Below are 18828 nucleotides of genomic sequence, written 5' to 3' on the forward strand. Positions count from 1 at the left end.
AAGATTTCAGACCTTTAACATTTCTATTTATTAGATTTCTGAAATGCCTCATTGACAAAGTCTCTCTAGGCGTTGTGCAGATTAAAACACAATCAAATGCAATCAAATGCGCAAGCAGTTAAAATCCAGTACAGATAAAAAGCCCAACAGATGCATACTAGCGTAACACCATAAAATACACCAGAGAATCCAAGCTAAAACAGGGACCAAAAGGCAGATCTTCAAAAACCTGGGAGAAAGAAAGGTCTTGGCCTGGGGCTGAAAAGGCAGTTTCCCTACTACTTCAAAGACTGGGGCCGCCACTGAGAAATCCCTAATTCTTATGGCCACCCTCTGGACATCTGACTGAGGAGGCATGTGGAGAAACACACAAGAACTTTAAAAAAATCAAAATCATGTAATCCTCCAAGCTCACTCCACTGATGCAATCCTTATTTTTTTATATAGTAAGTATTAACCAGCCACATTCAAAACAGAATAAGGGTGTGTGTGTGGGGGGAAATAAAGAGAAAGGGCTTTCCAAGAAGTTAGAATCTGGACACAAGCATTTCCTTGATGTAGAATTAGGCTTAACGCTGACGGATTTCTTTAGAAAACAACAAGTGCTTTTGAACTGGTGCAGGAGGAACTAGGAATGCATGCTTAGAGCAAACTAAGACAAGGCAGACCTGGGGACATCCTGTGAAAAGGGAGACTTGCCCAAAGATGTAGTGACTGCCACCAACTCTGACAGCATTAAAAGGGGATTAGTCAAATTCATGAAGGATAAGGCTATCAATGGCTACTAGTCATGATGATGATATATTACCTCCAGTTGCTGGTGAACATGAGATGAAGGTGCTATTAGCCTCATGCCCTGCTTGCGGGCTTCTCATGGGGCACCTGATTGGCCACTGTGCGAAAAGAATGCTGGGCTAGGTTGGCCTTGGGTCTGATGCAGCACGGCTCTTCTTATGGAGGGGGGCAGATTAATTCTCTCCCCGCCCCCCCCCCGCTTCCCTAGGAGGGACACAGGTGAAAGGAAGAGGACTGGGAAAGGTGTGTAGTCATCCCTCCTGCTGGTCTAAGTGTCCACCAGTGGAGGCTGGTGGCTCCAATGTCAGTGAGGTGGTGAATCCCTTCTGGGTTTCAGTCAGAACCAGCCAAAACTCTAAAAGAGCTCTCTGAAGTGCTGAACTCTAGCCCCAAATTGGCTTCAGCACCTTGGATAGCTCCTTTACAGTTCTGGCTGAAACCCAGTGTGGATTCACCGCCCCACTGTCATCGGAGCCACCAGCCTTCACTGGTGGCCAAAGGTATCAAAGGGGGATAACACTGACAGACTACTTGCCCTTATTCAGGTCTCTTTTCTCTCTGTCCCAGGCTTGTCTTTGTTCTTGTGTGTGTGTGTGTGTGTGTGTGTCTGTCTGTCTGTCTGTCTAAGCCTCTCCCCCAATCCACACTGTTCCCAGCTCTTCAGTAGCCAGCAACTCTCTCCTCCTTCTCCTCCCCCTCCAGCCAGCAGCTTCTGTCCCCTCCCCTCCATGCTTCTCTAGCAAACTCCTCCCTCTTCTGCATGCTTTCCATGCTGTTGTGCATATTCCAGGTTAAACCTCTAAGGGGCATCTGCTGTCTCGGAGTATATCAGTGCAGAACAAAGCAACTAGTTCAGCAAGCCACGTGTCTGCCGAATGAAGACATGCCTCCAGAGAGCCGGGTGTCCTCCTGATAACTCCTGGCTACCACACTGTAGTAAATTCTTTATTAGACTGGCTTATTGCTTGCTTGCCTGCATGCTCTGCATAGGCGTGTGCAGCACATTTCATTAGGTGGTTCGGCCAGGGATTTTTTTAAAAAAGGTAAACATTGATTGAATATACATAAAGGACTTTTTTTTCATTCATCAAACAACTGAAATAAACGAAAACTGAAGTAAACTATATTTTTTAAATTAACAAATAATCTTTACTGCACTGTTGTAATTATTTGATTGGGACTGAAGCAGAGGAGCACTAATTTTACTGTACTTATTGTCTTTAAATATGGTTAAATATCCCACAGTTACCTTGCTATTCTATTTCTACAATTCTTTTTCTCCTGTCTTTTTTCATCCTCTCTTCATTTTCAGGCTGCAGCCTATGCACATTTACCTCAGAGTAAGTTTGATTGATCTCTGTGGGGCTTCCTTCTGAGTAGACGTACATAGGATTGTGCTGCAGCTCTGTTTTAAAGTGACACAAGATACACACATACCATGTTTACCAAAAGAACGGCTTGAAAAAAGGGGGTTGGACACCCTAAAATAAGCAAGGGCAGATAGGAATTGTTTTAGCAAGCATTCTGAAAAAGGTGCTGCTGAATGAACCCTCCTTAGCCAGGAGGTCCTGGGGGGCATTGCAGTTCTCCCCCTTCCCCCTTTCTTTTCTCTTGCTGGAGGCCAGAATGGGGTGGGCAGTGGGGCAGCGACGAGGAGAGGAGAGAAGGCACGTAAACAGACAGCTTCTCTCTCTCTCTCTCTCTTTCTCCCAAACATCACAGTACCTGCAGGGCTGATGATGAGAGGAGGGCAGCAGCTCTGAAGGAGGGAGGGCCCCAATCCTCAGCTCCGGGCAATCTTACTACTTACAGAAACAGTCCCTTCCTCGGCTCCACTGCGTGCTGCTTCCTGGCCCCAGCATGGCTGCTGCTCCCACCTTGTCCAGCAACTGTCGCGAGAGGTCAGGCAGGGAGCGGCAGAGTGAGCGAAAGAGAGAGAGGCCGGATCTACACTACTGCTTTAAAGTGCTTTATAACAGTTTTATAGCGCTTTAAAGCAGTTAAAGCGCTTTATAACTGTTATAAAGCGCTTTAAAGCAGTAGTGTAGATCCTGCCAGAGAGAGCTGGGGGGGGGGGGTAGCAGCTGCACCTGTGAAAAAAGCCTTCCAGAGGAGGAGCGGGGTGGGGAGCAGCTGAATTTGTCACTCTTTCCTACAGCTAGCACTGGCCCTGCTACTGCAACATGGCAGCGGCGGATTAGGGTGTTCAACTGAACCCTTTGAACCTGTTGTCCGCATGCCAATGACGCCAACTGTGTGAGTTTGACTTGTATGCGTTTTTGCAGATCACTGGCTTGCCATGAGGACCAGTACCTTACTTTTTAAATGAAAGTTTTAGGATAGATTTTTAAAAACAACAACAACATGATGTTATGAAAAAAAGAAAAGAAAACGCTTGTGTGGCACAATCATGGGATACACTTATCCCTGTAGTCCTTTTCCTTTGAGGAGTTTGTATGTTCCCACAGTTCCTGTTGATCAGAGATAGAGTCCTGACTTCCCACAGCTGTTCCTAGTATAATATTCTATTCTTGTGGGGCATGGTACAAGGTACATGATGCAGAGAACTTCGGAAAAGCTAAGTGGGATTACATATGGTGAGTATTTGGATGGGAAACTGCTTTTAGGAACCCTCTGTAGGCTACTTAAAATCATGATGATGGGGGAAAAGATGGAATAAAAATGTAGTAAGGCAAGTGTCTAGTTTTGAAGAGTTTGAATTGCCTTTAAAACAGTTCCTGATTTAACAACTGTGAATTACCAGTAGGTGCATTGTAGAATACACCAATGCTTTGGGGAAATGCCTTCTTAAAACGTTGTTCGTGCAAGTTACCAGATTTGTCCTTCTTTGTGTTTCTGGGGATTAAATATCTTTGCCCTCCCTCCCCGAGTCTCTGAAAATTAAATACCTAGCACATTGGCATGTAAGCAGAGGCACATGGAGGGAAAATGTGCGCCGTTTTCCTTGCCACCCACCTTGCTCATAAACAATCTAGCTTGTTTATGATGCTGAACGTGTTCTGGGCTGCAGCTGTTCTGTAACAAGTCCAACCAGATCCATTGCGAGACGAAACACTCTATTAAAACATGAAACCGTTACGGTCGGTTTACTAATACACATCCTGCTTCAGAAGCTAGTGCAGGACAGGCTATGGGAGGGTAGATTAATACAGTGTAAGGGAAGTAGAGGAGATAATTCATTAATTGCGATCCTTGATGATCCTTAACTAACTGTGGCAGCTCCAGGCTTTTTTGGGTGGTGGGGGTGACAATATTCCTACTCTGGTTTCCCCTCCTGCTTCTGTCCTCACTGCCCACTTTCTCTGGACCCAATCTGAACAACCATCCAGAGACAGAATCTAAGGCAAGTGAAGGAAGCTTCTTTATCTTCTCATTCTGCTCCCTATTTGCATGCTCACAGAAGGCAAATGAACCGATAGTGCCAGTAAGATGCAGCAGCAGGGCCAGGAGGCTGCACTGATTGACAGCGACCCCTGTGCAAGGGGCGTGGACCTTGGGAAATGCCCGGTGATGCCTATTCCTGATGCTAACCCTGATCCTAATGATTACACGTAGCCCTTGTTTTCTTTCTGTGGAATGTTGGAAGGTATGGCTTCGTCTCCACACTGTGCGTGAAGTCACACTCCAGCTTGCCCAAATCTTCTGAAATAATAAACACATTTTAAAAGTGCAAAATGTCTGAGCAAAGCAAACGGCCCAGCTGAGGCTGTCCTCCATTGGCGCATGCCAGCCAGATGCCTGAATCCTTATGAACAGCGAGAGCTGTGGTCCCGTGTTGCCACATTTACAGCCTTTTCCCAAATCTTTGTCTGTGTTATTCAAGCCCTTCTATGGGCAACAATGGGACACCAAGGATCAATTGTTAAATGTCGTGTGTTGCTTGCAAGCATGCAAGCTATAATTAGTTGGGGTTGGGGTGGGTTTTTTGGGCCGTATATCTCCTCGCTGCGTGCTACAAGGTGCTGGCCTGACCTTCCGACAAAAGGGATCAGATGAGAAAACGAGGGACATCTGCAGAGGTGTGATTCTTGCTCTGCGGAGCCTTGGAGATCTGAAGTCTTCCGAAACGGGATGCGTTGCCTTTGTTCCATGGGGATGTAATATTTTCCAATAAGAGAAAATTGGCTTTAGTACGACACAGCTGGCAGATGTACACGGAGCAGATTGCTAAATCTCTTAGGGCTCCATTCTTTTACAGCCTGATGCTCCAGTTTGGCTTCTGTTGCTGTTGCAGCAACTTCCATTCTCTTGCCTAGGTCTTGTTTATTTCAGTGGGGGCTCCCACAGGCAGGCCTCCTGGCTGATTTTGACCTTGATCAGTGTGCTGGGGCATGTGTGACGCCAACATAAGGTGGACTGGACACTATGGACATACACGGCTACAGGTGCTTTGCTAGGGCTTCTGGGTCCTTAACAGTGGAAATTCGTGGCTCAGATTTTGGTGGAGCTGTGAATCCATTCTGGGTTTCAAGCAGAACCAGTCAGAACTCACAAGGAGCTATCCAGGGTGCTGAACCCTAGCACCCAACCAGGTTCAGTACCTTGGATAGCTCCCCCAATTGAAATCAGAGGCACCAGCCTCACTGGACTTCAACACCCATTGCATTGAAACCCTAAACACAGAAGCTTATCCTGGCATGGGGACGTAGTAACAGGGGGAAACTTCACTGGTTGAATTTCTGCCTGTCAGGCAGCTATTGAAAGCATTGGAGCCCTGCCATTAAAAAGAAGGCAGCCCTGTATCGTTTGTACCAGGAAATATGGCAAAAGTGGAGTTTGTGCCTGCCTTGCCAAGGGACACATTTTGTATCTCCCTGACTGCTATTCATTTTCACCAGTGGACAATATAAATATGCAAGCTAATTCTCAACATGCCTCCCCTACTTTTCCAGTATTCTGTCACACAGTAGTGTGAGCAGGAAAGAGAACTTGGGGTGGGGCTATGCAAACAAAGGGGGTTGGGCTATGCAGATAGGAGCCACTGAGAATCGCACTTGCTTCTATAGGACAAGCAATTGGATGTTCATCTGGGAAACAGTTTAATGGGGGCAGGCCTGCTGCTCACCCCAGACACTGGGACCACCAGGGGTCGTGAGCTGTGTTAGCCTCCAATCATAACCATTTGGACACCACAACTGCAGAGGGTCCTTGCAGTCCAGCCTCTATTTCTCTCATATATATATATATCCTTGTGTTTATCCAGATGGGCTGTTATCTATGGTTCTCAAATTTCCCCTTTTTGCAGACCACATTAAAATTCTGGAGATCTCAGAGGGTCACTTATTAACCTTTGTGTGTGTGTGGGGGGGGGTTTAGCAAAGGTTGCTGCGTTGGCCATAAGAAAGAGAGACGGGGGGGAATCCAAAATCCATATTAGGGTAATATCTTTATTAGGCCAACTCAAAAATGTGCAAGAGTACTGAACTGATTTGTGGCAGATGTGGCTCCAGATGCTCCCAGAGTAATCCTGATCAGAAAGCTTTTACTCAGACCAGGCCTTACTACATGATCGGCTTTGGCCTATTAGTGTCCAACAAGCTTCTTTGCTGGTCTAGCTGGTTATTCTGTAGTTTCCGACTTTCTCCAGAGGTTGGTGGTAGCGCTCAGCCAAAATCCCTAGCTGGTAAATGGCAGGCTTTGGGTTGGGTCTATGGCTTGTTGTGGGCATGCATTGCAAGTCCATGTAACTGTGAGACTTCCCTCTTGGGACTTATAATTCATGCCATCAAGGTTAGTGCATCCTGAATCTCTGAAAGGCAGGAAGAATAATTGCATGAGGGAATCAGAGGTGTAACTTGATGTACACATAAATGTGAAAATGTGTTTTTGTTCTGAGCTTGCAGTGAGAAAACATATTGCTAAAATGAATCCTCTCTCTCTCTCTCTCTCTCTCTCTGTGTGTGTGTGTGTGTGTGTGTGTGTGTGTGTGTGTGTGTGTGTAGATTCTAAAGCAAAGTATCCAACCTAGCTGAATTTGCTTGCAAACTGTGGCCATTTCCAGTGAGGCTGTTGTGTTAGTCATGCATTGGATGAAGTGGGCTCCAGCCCATGAAAGCTTCTGCAGTAATAAATCTGTCAGTCTTTAAGGCGCTACAAGGGTCTTTTGCAAAATCTGAAGGCCTGAGCATGGATGTTGTGGGATTTTTTAAAAAACAAGCCAGGTGAATTTGGCAAATGGATACTTAACAGGATTGAAATCTGAACTGGATTTCTGAAAAGCTGGAATTGTTGCTGGACCTTCGGCATTTATTTAATATGCTAATATTCTGCCTTTCTTCCAAGGAGTTCAAGCTGGCACATATGGTTCTCCTCTTCACAAGCTAGATAGGTTAGGCTGAGAAGTAGTGACTGGCCCTAGGGTCACCCAGGGTCATGCCCCCACTGGGGGAATCTTCCTCTGAGGAGGAGCTAGAGCCCCCAGAGACAGCCAGTGCCAAGGAGGCACCCATGGCAGGAGACCTGTGGGAGCCTGGCCCATCAGGGGAGATGAACATGGTTGAGGGCTTCCCAGAAGCATCTACTTAGCCACAGTTGGAAACAGGATACCACACTAGGTGAACTCCTCTGTTGGATCTAGCAGTAGGGCTGGCCCTACCATTAGGCAGAGGGAGGCAGTTGCCTCAGGCAGCAGATGTTGGGAGTGGGGTGGCAGTCAGATGATGATGATGATATTCATATACCACCCCATAGAGGAAGCTCTCTGGGCAGTTTACAAAGATTAAAACACTGAACATTAAAAACCACTATACACAATTTAAAAAACATAAAAACAGACAGTATCCATTTAAAACAACTATTCTGGGGTCAGATTAAAAACTCAACATATGCTGTTAACTGCCTGGGAGAAGAGAAAAGTCTTGACCTGGTGCCGAAAAGATAACAATGTTGGTGCCAGGCAGGCCTCGTCGGGAAGATCGTTCCATAATTGGTGTTGGCCAAAAGAGCAGGGTGTGTGAGGCCTGTCCTTACCCCCTATGTGAGGTTGCTGCTTGCTGTCTCATGACTAGAGTTGAAGAAAGTTCAACTGCCTGAGCAACTGCCTTTTTTACACGGAGTCAGAGGTGGTGCCATCTTGTTCTTTGTCTCAGGCATCAAAACAGGCTTGGCTGGCCTTGCCCATTAGGACTCGTTGTAGTCTGATACTGAGTTTTGGACTTGTACACACAACACTCAGCCCTCCTCACCATAACAGAGCAACAGAACACCACTCCATGATTTATGTGTTCCGCATTTCCATGTTTCCAACTTGCAGGTCCGCGTGGGTTTCTTTAGGGGCACTTGGGCTGTCGTCCCCCACCCCCTCCTTTCGATTGGGTCCACAGTTTCCTTTTGTATGAGCGGTTTCCCCGTCTCTGCTCGCACGGGAGCTGGGAAAATTAATTTCCTTGTCACAAACCCTTGAGAGCCTGTGTTGTCCCCCTGCCCCTCCCAATTTCCTTGTCACAAACCGTTGAAAGCAACGTGTAGTCAATGCCCCTGTTTGTTTCCCTCTCCTGTTATTTCTGAAGTTGATGGCTTTCAAGCTAAGATAGTGTTGGTTTTTCTCTGTTCCCCCACACCACTTAGGTTTTGTTTACCCATATGATTTTAGTGACAGCTGTCAATTATGTCTTTTGTGACTTCTCCTACTCTGCTGTTCCCTGTTATTAGAGCTACTCCATCTCTCCCACTCTGTTCTTTTCCTTGCATTTACAGTTCAAAACTGTGTTTCGGTATCTTTGGCAATTAAAAGATGCGAGGTTCTGAGAACCGCTGTGGCTTTGCCCAGCCAAGATTCGTTAACGATGCTCGTCACGGTGTCAAAAACGGAGCTAAAAGATGTTTTCTCTGAAAAATGTATCCTCAAAATTCCCCTTAGTGAACTTTGATGTCACACAACCTCCCAGAGTTCTCTAAATGCTGAAATATTTGCTGAATACTGTCCAAATATTTGATGCCGGTATTTGACAACCAAAAGTATTTTCATTTCAATATTTGAGACCAAAAGGTTGAGAGGTTTGATGGTACTGGATAGCACTTTTTAAAATTTATTTCTCTAAACATTTAGTACCATTCTCTTCAACACAGTGGTCCCAGAGCAGCTTTCAGGGCAAAACTCTAGCACAACAATAAATTAAAATGTACAACAAACAACATTAGCCTAACCATGTAATATTCAAGTTTTAAAATCCCAACACAGATCTTAAAGGTCTGGGGAAATAATAGTGTTATTATTAAACACATAGTGTTTCGCTGTTAAAGCTTGAGCTTTGAACTCTTTTGTAGTTTCAAAATGTTCTGCATATCTGCACTGCTCAAGCTTTATTTTTTTTAAATGAGCAAAATCTGTTTGGTAGATCTCTATTAATAAGCTTTACACTACCATATTCTTATACAGACTAGTGTAAAAGCCCATGTCACTATGGGCGTTAGACTATATGTTAGGCAAAACATACTGTTCCTTGACTCCTGCTATGTCAGTCCTCCAGAAGCTGCATGGAAGTTCCTTTTCTTCAGTGCAACCAAGGACTTCTGTCCCTCGCTTCTTCACATCTGTCATCAATGAATGACATTCACTTCTTTTCCTCAGGCCTCAAGCCCACCTCCTTCCCTCTTCTCCCCATATTGAAACCCATTTTTCCTGGGGGCGCTTTTTTTTCTCCTCTGCTGCCGCCTCAGAGCATTTGCTGCTTCCTCCTCCAGCATTCCTGCTGCCAAAATGGTGGCTCTGAGAGCAGACTGGACCCACAAAGCCCAAGTCCTTCTCTCCATCCCTGTCTTTGTGTTTTTCTCCCTGTGCACCTCTGTGGCATGGAGTTATGTGGGAGATCTAGTTCCCCAATTGCCTCAGACTACTGGTCAGGGTGTGGAAACATATTGTTTGGCTATTAAAACTCAAGCTTTTTCAGAGTTTCAAAATTTTCTGCACGTTGGCACTGCTCAAGCTTTAGTTTAAAACAAAAATGAGCAAAATCAGTCTGGTAGACCTTGAGTAATAAGCCTTACACTACCATGTTCTTATATAGGATACCTGGCTGCAGGTGCCTTTGTAATAGGCAGGGGTGGGGGAGGAGCTATTTCAAAATTTATGGCAAGACCAAGTCGTCATTGGGAGTGGGGTGAAAAACAACACATGTCAATCTAACCTGGAAGGCTTAGAAGAGAATATTTATCATTAAACACCTGCTCAAATGAAGAGGGTATTTGTCATTAAGCCTCTCCTGCACTCACTGGGAAGCAATACAATAGGCTGAATCTACAAGGAGGAAGCTTTAAATTAATATTGTGGAGAGGCATTGCTTGATAATATAGCACTGTATCAAGTTTCTGTGAAACTTCCATTTTAATTTGTAAACTGCCCAGTGAGCTTCAGCTATGGGGCGGTATATAAATGTAATAAATAATAATAATAATAATAATAATAATAATAATAATAATAATAATAATTTCTGCTTTCAGTTAATTTCAGAAAAGCAGTACCTCAGGAGAACCAACAGCACAATCCTGAGCATTTCTACTCAGAAATAGACCCAGTTGAGTTCAATGGAGATTATTTCCAGACAGGGCTGGCCCTAACATTGGATAGAATGAGGCGCCTGCCTCAGGCAGCAGATACTGAGGGGCAAAATGTTGGAGGACAGAGTTGTGTGTGCCGTGCAGATTGTCTTGTACCCCCTAAACTATCCTCCTGCCCTCAGGTGTGATGGAAGACACTGTTCCTTTGCCAGTGGTGAAGTAAGATTCAGTTCCCAGTCTGGTCACTTTCTCTACATGGAGGAAGAGGTGCCATTTCCTCCTTCACCTCAGATAGCAGAAATACCTTGGGCTGGTGCTGCTCCTGGGTAAGTGGTATAGAATTGCAGCTGAAAGGGCTCTAACGTTGAAGCTACCTGCCTACCTACCAGAAGTCTTCCAAAACTCAAGAATATAATCTCTCCAGGGACCTGTATTAGTGTAATACCTTTATTAGAGCTGGCAGGCTTGCTTATAGTCCAGCATACCAGGGCACCAGATTTGGGGAAGGCTGAGATAACCCTTTGCTGAGATAATCTAGCAAGCTAGTGCACACTAAATCCACTTTAAAAAAAGAAGAAGCTGCAAACCCCTCTTCAAAATTTCCCAAAGGCAAACTAGGGTCTGCCCTCCTTGCAACTGAACCCAATGCTTTTGTGATCTGGCATTGGACTCTTCAAGAAATGTAATTTAAGTTTTGTGGCCAGCCTGGGTTTTTCTGCCAGGTGTAACGGTGCTCAGTAGGGCATTTAGCTTCAGCTCACACCTGCTGCTGGCTCTTTGTGTGAAAGTAATTCAGTGTTTCAAGCCCCTGGCTAACTGGGGCTAAGAAATCTACTCTTATGTTCTCACCTAGAACATGGTGCAATTCTGGCTTGGTGTTTCTCTTCCCTCTGCTGAGCTCTTCCCCTCCACACACACACACACACACACACACCGGTTTGGCTTGCAGAAGAATTTCTTGATGTTTCTTCTACTTGCTGTTAATAAATAACACTGGGCAGAAAGGCTGCTGTTTACATAGGGGCTGATATGGTTCGTATTGTACATCTACAAAAGTATTAGAGATTATAGAGGATGGGTGGTGGGGGGGAGAGAGAAGGATTTCATTAATTGAGATGGTTATTCCCCCCATGCTCCAAGCAATAACTGCAATAACTAATAATATACAGACGATAGAACCTGCTAATTTCAAGCTCTGCTAGGAAGTAGCACAAATAACACAGGGAGGCAATGGACCTGACAAATTAGGGAAATGGATTTTAGCTTCTGGTCTTTCCTTCTCATCTGGGAATGTCAGCAATGAAAGGAAATGAAACATCAATATTTTCCTCTCAAGCCCCTGAAATTTCCCAGTAGCCAAATGCCTCGGGCCTAAGTATGCCGCTGCTGCTTTGCATTGTTCTTAAGAGCCAGTATGGTGCTGTGGATTGGCCTGTTGGTACATTTGCCAACTGACTAGGAAAAATAGCGTGACCTGCTCTTGTGCCTTTAACAACATTTTGATTTGCAGGAACCAGACAGCAAAGCTATTCACAGTACAAAGATAAACCTTGTCGCCTGCAGGTCAAGCTGCTGATAATGGCAATCAGAGGAAGTGCTTGTTCATGGCACAGGAGCTGGTAAAAAAGAAGTTGGCAGCCCCAAGGGAAGCGGAGTTCAGGTCTATGCCCAATCAGTTGCCACTCCTTTCACAAATCTGCAGGTGCTGTGAACGAGGATGTACCATCTTCTGTGACTCTTCCAATGGCATAGTGGAGAAGGGATATGGAAGGCCACGACACTCCTGCTTTTTTCTTTTCATAGCAGGAGTGATGATATTTGCCAGAATGGGATGAGGGATCAACAATTGTCTACTTTCTCGTTCCCGGTGACCCCATCACATTAGCTGCTAGAGCCTCATTGGAATGGCTGCAGACTCTCCTCCATAGCATCTTAAGATCCCGCTTTTTGTAACATCTTGCCCTCTGAAAAGTTCTGGAGATCTTGAAAGCTTGCACATTTTTTGTGTGAATAAGCCTAATAAAGGTATAACACTATTAGGGTAACCATATGAAAAGCAGGATGGGGCTCCTGTATCTTTAAGAACTGTATAGAAAAGGGAATTTCAGCAGGTATCATTTGTATGCAGATACAAAAGAGGGCAGGGCTCCTGCAGTTTTAAGATACAGGAGCCCTGTCCTCCTTTTCATATGGTCACTCTAAACACTGTTATCAGGGATGGAGAATGCATGGCCCTCCAGATGTGGTTGGACTGCAATTCCCATAATCCCACACCATTGGCTATACCAGCTAGAGCTGATGGGTACTGCAATCCGACAACATCTGGAGGGCCACAGGTTCCCTACCCCAATGGATTGTTAGATGAAGGGTGGACTCTACGGCTGAGTTTGGACAACATGCTAAACTGGAAGGTGTGTAATAGGAATAGAATGGGAAACAACTGTTGATTAGCGTGTCGTCCGAACTCAGCCGATGAGTTGGAGGAAAACAAACAAGAGGAACTCACATCTTCCAATTCAGCAGCAGATTTAAAGGTTAAAGTTTGCAAACAGGCAACCCTTTTATCAGTGCTTCCCCCTGTATATTTCAAAAGTCTTATGCTTTTACCAGTTTTCCTTTGAGAAATATTCAAACAATAACGATGCTTTCAGGCCATTTTTTCCTTTGAGGAATGTTAAAAAAGGATGATGCTTTCAGACCATCGACTTCTCCTTCCCCCTCCCTCCCCTCCACCCCCTTTCTGCTTAATCCCTGTAACAGCTCTGCGATGGAGATGGAAACAGCCACGTTGAGGCCACTCTCTCGCTGCAGCACAATTGTGACATGAAGAAAGAAGCCACCCACCCGCTTCTGTTACATAAATAAGTTACATAAAGCCCAGGTCCAGATACAACTACAGGCAGAACAGCGAATGAATTCGCTAAAGGGAAATAAATGTTATGAGTCTGTAAACAGTTCATTCTTAAGTGTTTGTGTGTGTGTGTACTACAAATAAAAGGTTTGAAGGCATCACTGGCTGAGATCCTAGGCGGAACATTTACACTTATTTATTTAAAACATTTTGAATCTGCTTTCAGGGCACATTGCGCTCACAAGGTGGGTTACAATACGTTATGAACACACAATTGCAATTCAACTTACACACACAACACATGTGGTAGAAGATGACTTTTTAAAGCACCAAATGCATACTGGAATAAATGTGTATTCAAGTGTTGTTGTGTTTGTTTGTTTTAAACCAGCAGTGATGAGGCCGTGCATATCTCCCTAAGGAGGGAATTACAAAGGTGTGGGGCCAACGCCAAGTAGGGCTTTATCCCCTAGAGTAGGCAAATGCAAAAGAAGACAGGTGTCCTGCATTTCTAAGAATTGTGTAGAAGAGAAGAGCTCAGCACATGTCACTTGAACGGACCTGGGAGTGGGCAAGACATTCCCTATGGGCAAACCCCCCTTTGTGTAGAAGGGTTCCCCACACACAAAAAAGCATTTCAATAGGCTGCCATCACAGGCTGATCCTCCTCTCAACATTGTAGAGCAGCTTTCTCCAATCTTCTGCCCTCTAGATGTTTTCCACTACAACTACGACTCCCAGAATTCCTGACCATTGGCCATCTTGGCTGAGACTGATGGGGATTGAAGTTCAAAACATCTGGACAGCACCATATTGGGGAAGGCTGCTTAACAGTTACTGCTCCTCAAATTTGAAATCCTCACTGTATAGACTGCTGTTACTCAGGGCTGGGCAGAGGGGGGGCAGTGGGGCCAGTTGGCATGGGCCTATGATTTTGAGGGGGCCTACTCCGAGTCCCCCTGGTAGAGGCAAAGGGTGACCCTTTGGTAAAGATATGTTACAAAGTAGTTCTCCTGTGAGTGAGCAAGAGGATGCCGGAAATTACTTCAGGGTGAATGTGTTCTTCGACGTAATTGACTTTGTTATCGATGGCCTTTCACGTCGCTTTTCTGCAGTCGGGGACATTTGTGGACTTTTTAATTTTTTGTGGCACTTTAAGCAGTTAGAAGAGAATGAGTTGTCACAAAAAGCTAATCAGTTTCAGGTGCGATACCCAAGTCATATTTCAACTGACATTCAGAGTGAAATGATGTGTTTGAAATTCACATCAAAAAAACTTTTGATGTGAATTTCAAACTTGATGCTGTTTCACTGAAGGAAATTTATGGTCAAATATTGAACTTGAGATTGGGCAATATTTTCCCAAATGTCCTCATCACATTGCGCATTTTTCTGTCATTGCCAGCAACAGTGGCCTCTAATGAGAGGATCTTCAGTGTCCTAAAACGAATCAAGTCATACTTTCGGTCTGCAATGGTGCAAGAACATTTGAATGGATTAGCAGTTTTGAACATTAACATTGACAAGGCAAAATTTCTTGTTTTTTGTACTGTTGTTAAAAGCACGTAAAGCATTTCTGAATGTGAAGAAGTGATGTCTTATATACATCTTGAATGAAAGTGCTTGCCATTACCTTTTTTTATAAATCGTTCTAGTTCATATGTATTTAGAACTGATTAAAAATACTTAATGAGCAGTTTGAAATGGGGCCTACATTTCCCATCTGTCCTGGGCCTACTACCAGCTTTGCCTGGCCCTGCTGTTACTCAAAGGTTAGTGTGTGGGTGTGAGGCCTAAATGCTCCTCTTCGTCTCACATTTCTTCTATCCCACCCAGGGATGTTGGAGAAATCTACATCTGATTCAAATCAGTTCAGATTTCTGTGAATCCAACCTGTGGATTTCACAGCAGATAGTGCAAATTCCGCATTCCTCCAGACTATTTTTTTTAATCTTTTCAGAGAATTTGTGGAAATTCGCACTTGCGCAACGGTGCACTTGTGCAAATGGAATGAAATTCTTCGACATCCTGAAACACCACCACCACTGGATTTCATCTATGAGCAGGTGACGGAATGAAAGGCACCTGACAATCTGCAAAACACAGATGGAGTGGATTTAACAAAATCCATACTTAGCATATGGCCATCTGCCTGGGCCACTGTTCTGCACCTGGCTCCAATTGGTGGATCTTAGAATTCTAGTTAGAAAAAAAAATTGATCCTGCAAGCCTGCTCTGCTCTGCTGTAGTGTGACTTTAGCTCAGTGATGTTTGCCTGCCTCAGATGAGCTGAGGCACAGCCAAAGGTTTCCTGGAACTGGATGCTCACTGTTTCCTATCCCAGAGAGAGAGAAGCAATTTGCACCTGTCCTTTATTATTATATTATACATTCTAGGCCTGAGCTGTTAGCAGACGTTAGGCTGCAGGGTTCAGCATAGGCTCTTCTTAAGCTGTGCTTGTCCACCAGAAGACGCCAGAGGACCAGAGCCTTTTCTTTAGTAACCTGCCCTTGTCCCCTTCCACTTCAGTCCCCCACAATTTGGCCCCTGCACTGAGAAACACAGAATACTCTCACGTCCTGACTCTATGCATGGAGTGTTGCCTATTTCCCCTCCTTCCCTTGCTCCTGTGAGGCCTTGAACAGGAGCCGACAGATATGTGTGGACATAGAATCATAGAATCATAGAATAGCAGAGTTGGAAGGGGCCTACAAGGCCACCGAGTCCAACCCCCTGCTCAATGTAGGAATCCGCCCTAAAGCATCCCTGACAGATGGTTGTCCAGGTGCCTCTTGAAGGCCTCTAGTGTGGGAGAGCCCACAACCTCCCTAGGTAACTGATTCCACCGTCGCACTGCTCTAACAGTCAGGAAGTTTTTCCTGATGTCCAGCTGGAATCTGGCTTCTTTTAACTTGAGCCCGTTATTCCGTGTCCTGCACTCTGGGAGGATCGAGAAGAGATCCTGGCCCTCCTCTGTGTGACAACCTTTTAAGTATTTGAAGAGTGCTATCATGTCTCCCCTCAATCTTCTCTTCTCCAGGCTAAACATGCTTAGTTCCTTCAGTCTCTCTTCATAGGGCTTTGTTTCTAGACCTCTGATCATCCTGGTTGCCCTCTTCTGAACATGCTCCAGCTTGTCTGCATCCTTCTTGAATTGTGGAGCCCAGAACTGGACACAATACTCTAGATGAGGCCTAACCAGGGCCGAATAGAGAGGAACCAGTACCTCACGTGATTTGGAAGCTATACTTCTATAAATGCAGCCCAAAATAGCATTGGCCTTTCTTGCAGCCATATCGCACTGTTGGCTCATATTCAGCTTGCGATCTACAACAATTCCAAGATCTTTCTCGTTTGTAGTATTGCTGAGCCAAGTGTCCCCCATCTTGTAACTGTGCCTTTGGTTTCTATTCCCTAAATGTAGAACTTGGCATTTATCCCTATTAAATTTCATTCTGTTGTTTTCAGCCCAGCACTCCAGCCTATCAAGATCACTTTGAAGTTTGTTTCTGTCTTCCAGGGTATTAGCTATCCCACCCAATTTTGTGTCATCTGCAAATTTGATCAGCGTTCCCTGCACCTCCTTGTCCAAATCATTAATAAAAATGTTGAAGAGCACTGGGCCCAGGACTGAGCCCTGCGGCACCCCACTCGTTGCCTCTCCCCAGTTTGAGAAGGTTCCATTGATAAGTACTCTTTGAGTCCGATTCTGTAGCCAACTGTGAATCCACCTAATAGTTGTTCCATCTAGCCCACTTTTAGCTAGTTTGTTAATCAGAATGTCATGTGGTACTTTGTCAAAAGCTTTGCTGAAGTCAAGATATATGACGTCCACAGCATTCCCACAGTCCACAAGGGAGGTTATCCTATCAAAAAATGAGATCAAATTAGTCTGACAGCATTTGTTCCTGACAAATCCATGTTGGCTTCTAGTAATCACTGCATTGATTTCAAGGTGTTTACAGATTGACTTCTTTATAATCTGCTCCAGAATTTTCCCAGGGATGGATGTCAGACTGACTGGTCTGTAGTTCCCAGGTTCCTCCTTTTTGCCCTTTTTGAAGATAGGGACAACGTTAGCCCTCCTCCAGTCATCCGGCACCTCTCCCGTCTTCCATGATTTTGCAAAGATAATAGATAAAGGTTCTGAGAGTTCTTCTGCTAGCTCCTTCATTACTCTAGGATGTAGTTCATCGGGCCCTGGAGATTTAAACTCATTCAAGGAAATTAGGTGTTCTTTGACCATTTGTTTATCAATCCCAAACTGCAATCCTGCCCCCTCAACTCCTGCTTCACTTTTTCCAGGGGGGTCATAGACCCGCTTTTGGGAGAAGACCGAGGCAAAGTAGGAATTGAGCACTTCAGCCTTTTCTTTGTCATCTGTTATCAATTTGCCATCCTCGTTAAGCAGTTGAACCACCATTTCTTTCCTCTGTCTTTTACTACTCACGTATCTGAAGAAAGCCTTTTTATTGCTTTTAGCATCCCTCGCTAATCTCAGCTCATTCACAGCTTTAGCCTTCCTGACGCCATTTCGGCACTTCTGCGCCACTTGTCTGTACTCTTCTTTTGTAGCCTGGCCTTCCTTCCACTTCCTATATGTATCACTTTTTGTTTTCAGGTCATCTCTAAGCTTTTTGTGGAGCCACATTGGTTTCCTCTGTTGTCTTCTATCTTTTCTCCTTGTTGGAATTGTTTGTAACTGTGCCTTTCAAATTTCATTTTTTAAATACTCCCACCCATCCTGCACTCCTTTTCTCATTAGGCTCCCTTGCCATGGGACCTTACTTATTATAGTTCTGTGTTTATTAAAATCAGCTTTCCTAAAATCCAGAGTAAGTGTATGGCTACGCTCGACTTTTGTCTCCTTCATAAAATCAAGAATTCAAGTTTGACATGGTCACTTTCCCCCAGAGTTCCTGTAACTGCCACTTTATCCACTAAGTCATCCCTATTGGTCAATAACAAATCAAGGATTGCCGATCCTCTAGTTCCTTCCACCACTTTCTGTAGGAGAAAGTTATCACCCATACATGTCAGGAATTTCTTGGAAGGGCCGCTTTTGGCAGTAATGGTCTCCCAACAGATATCAGGGTAATTGAAGTCCCCCATCACTACTACATCACACTTCCTTGAAACACTGGCAATTTGTTTCTCAAAAGTTTCGTCCTCGTCTTCTCCTTGATTGGGTGGTCGGTAGTAGACTCCGATTATCATATTCTTTTTATTCCTAGCCCCATTTATTTTAATCCAGACGCTCTCGACGGGGCTCCCAGTCTCATCCGCCTGTATTTCTGTGCAGGGATAGGTATTTTTAACATATAGTGCAACTCCACCTCCCTTTCTATTTCTTCTGTTCTTTTTGAACAAGTTATATCCTTCAATTGCTATATTCCAGTCATGGGAGTCATCCCACCAAGTTTCAGTTATACCTATCAAGTCGTATTTGCCTTCATGTAATAAGAGTTCAAGTTCATTCTGTTTGTTTCCCATGCTCTGGGCATTAGTATATAGACATCGAAGACCATGTGTTTTATAGTCTGGCTTTGTTCCTACCTTGTTGCAGACACTATTCTGGGACACTGTTGGAGCTGTTCTCTGTACTGTGGTGCATTGGCCTTCATCCCTTGTTGCCTCGGGGTTTACGTCTCCCGCCCCCGTAAGAT

The sequence above is a fragment of the Elgaria multicarinata genome, chromosome 3, assembly GCF_023053635.1.
Source record: "Elgaria multicarinata webbii isolate HBS135686 ecotype San Diego chromosome 3, rElgMul1.1.pri, whole genome shotgun sequence".
Lineage (NCBI taxonomy): Eukaryota > Metazoa > Chordata > Lepidosauria > Squamata > Anguidae > Elgaria > Elgaria multicarinata.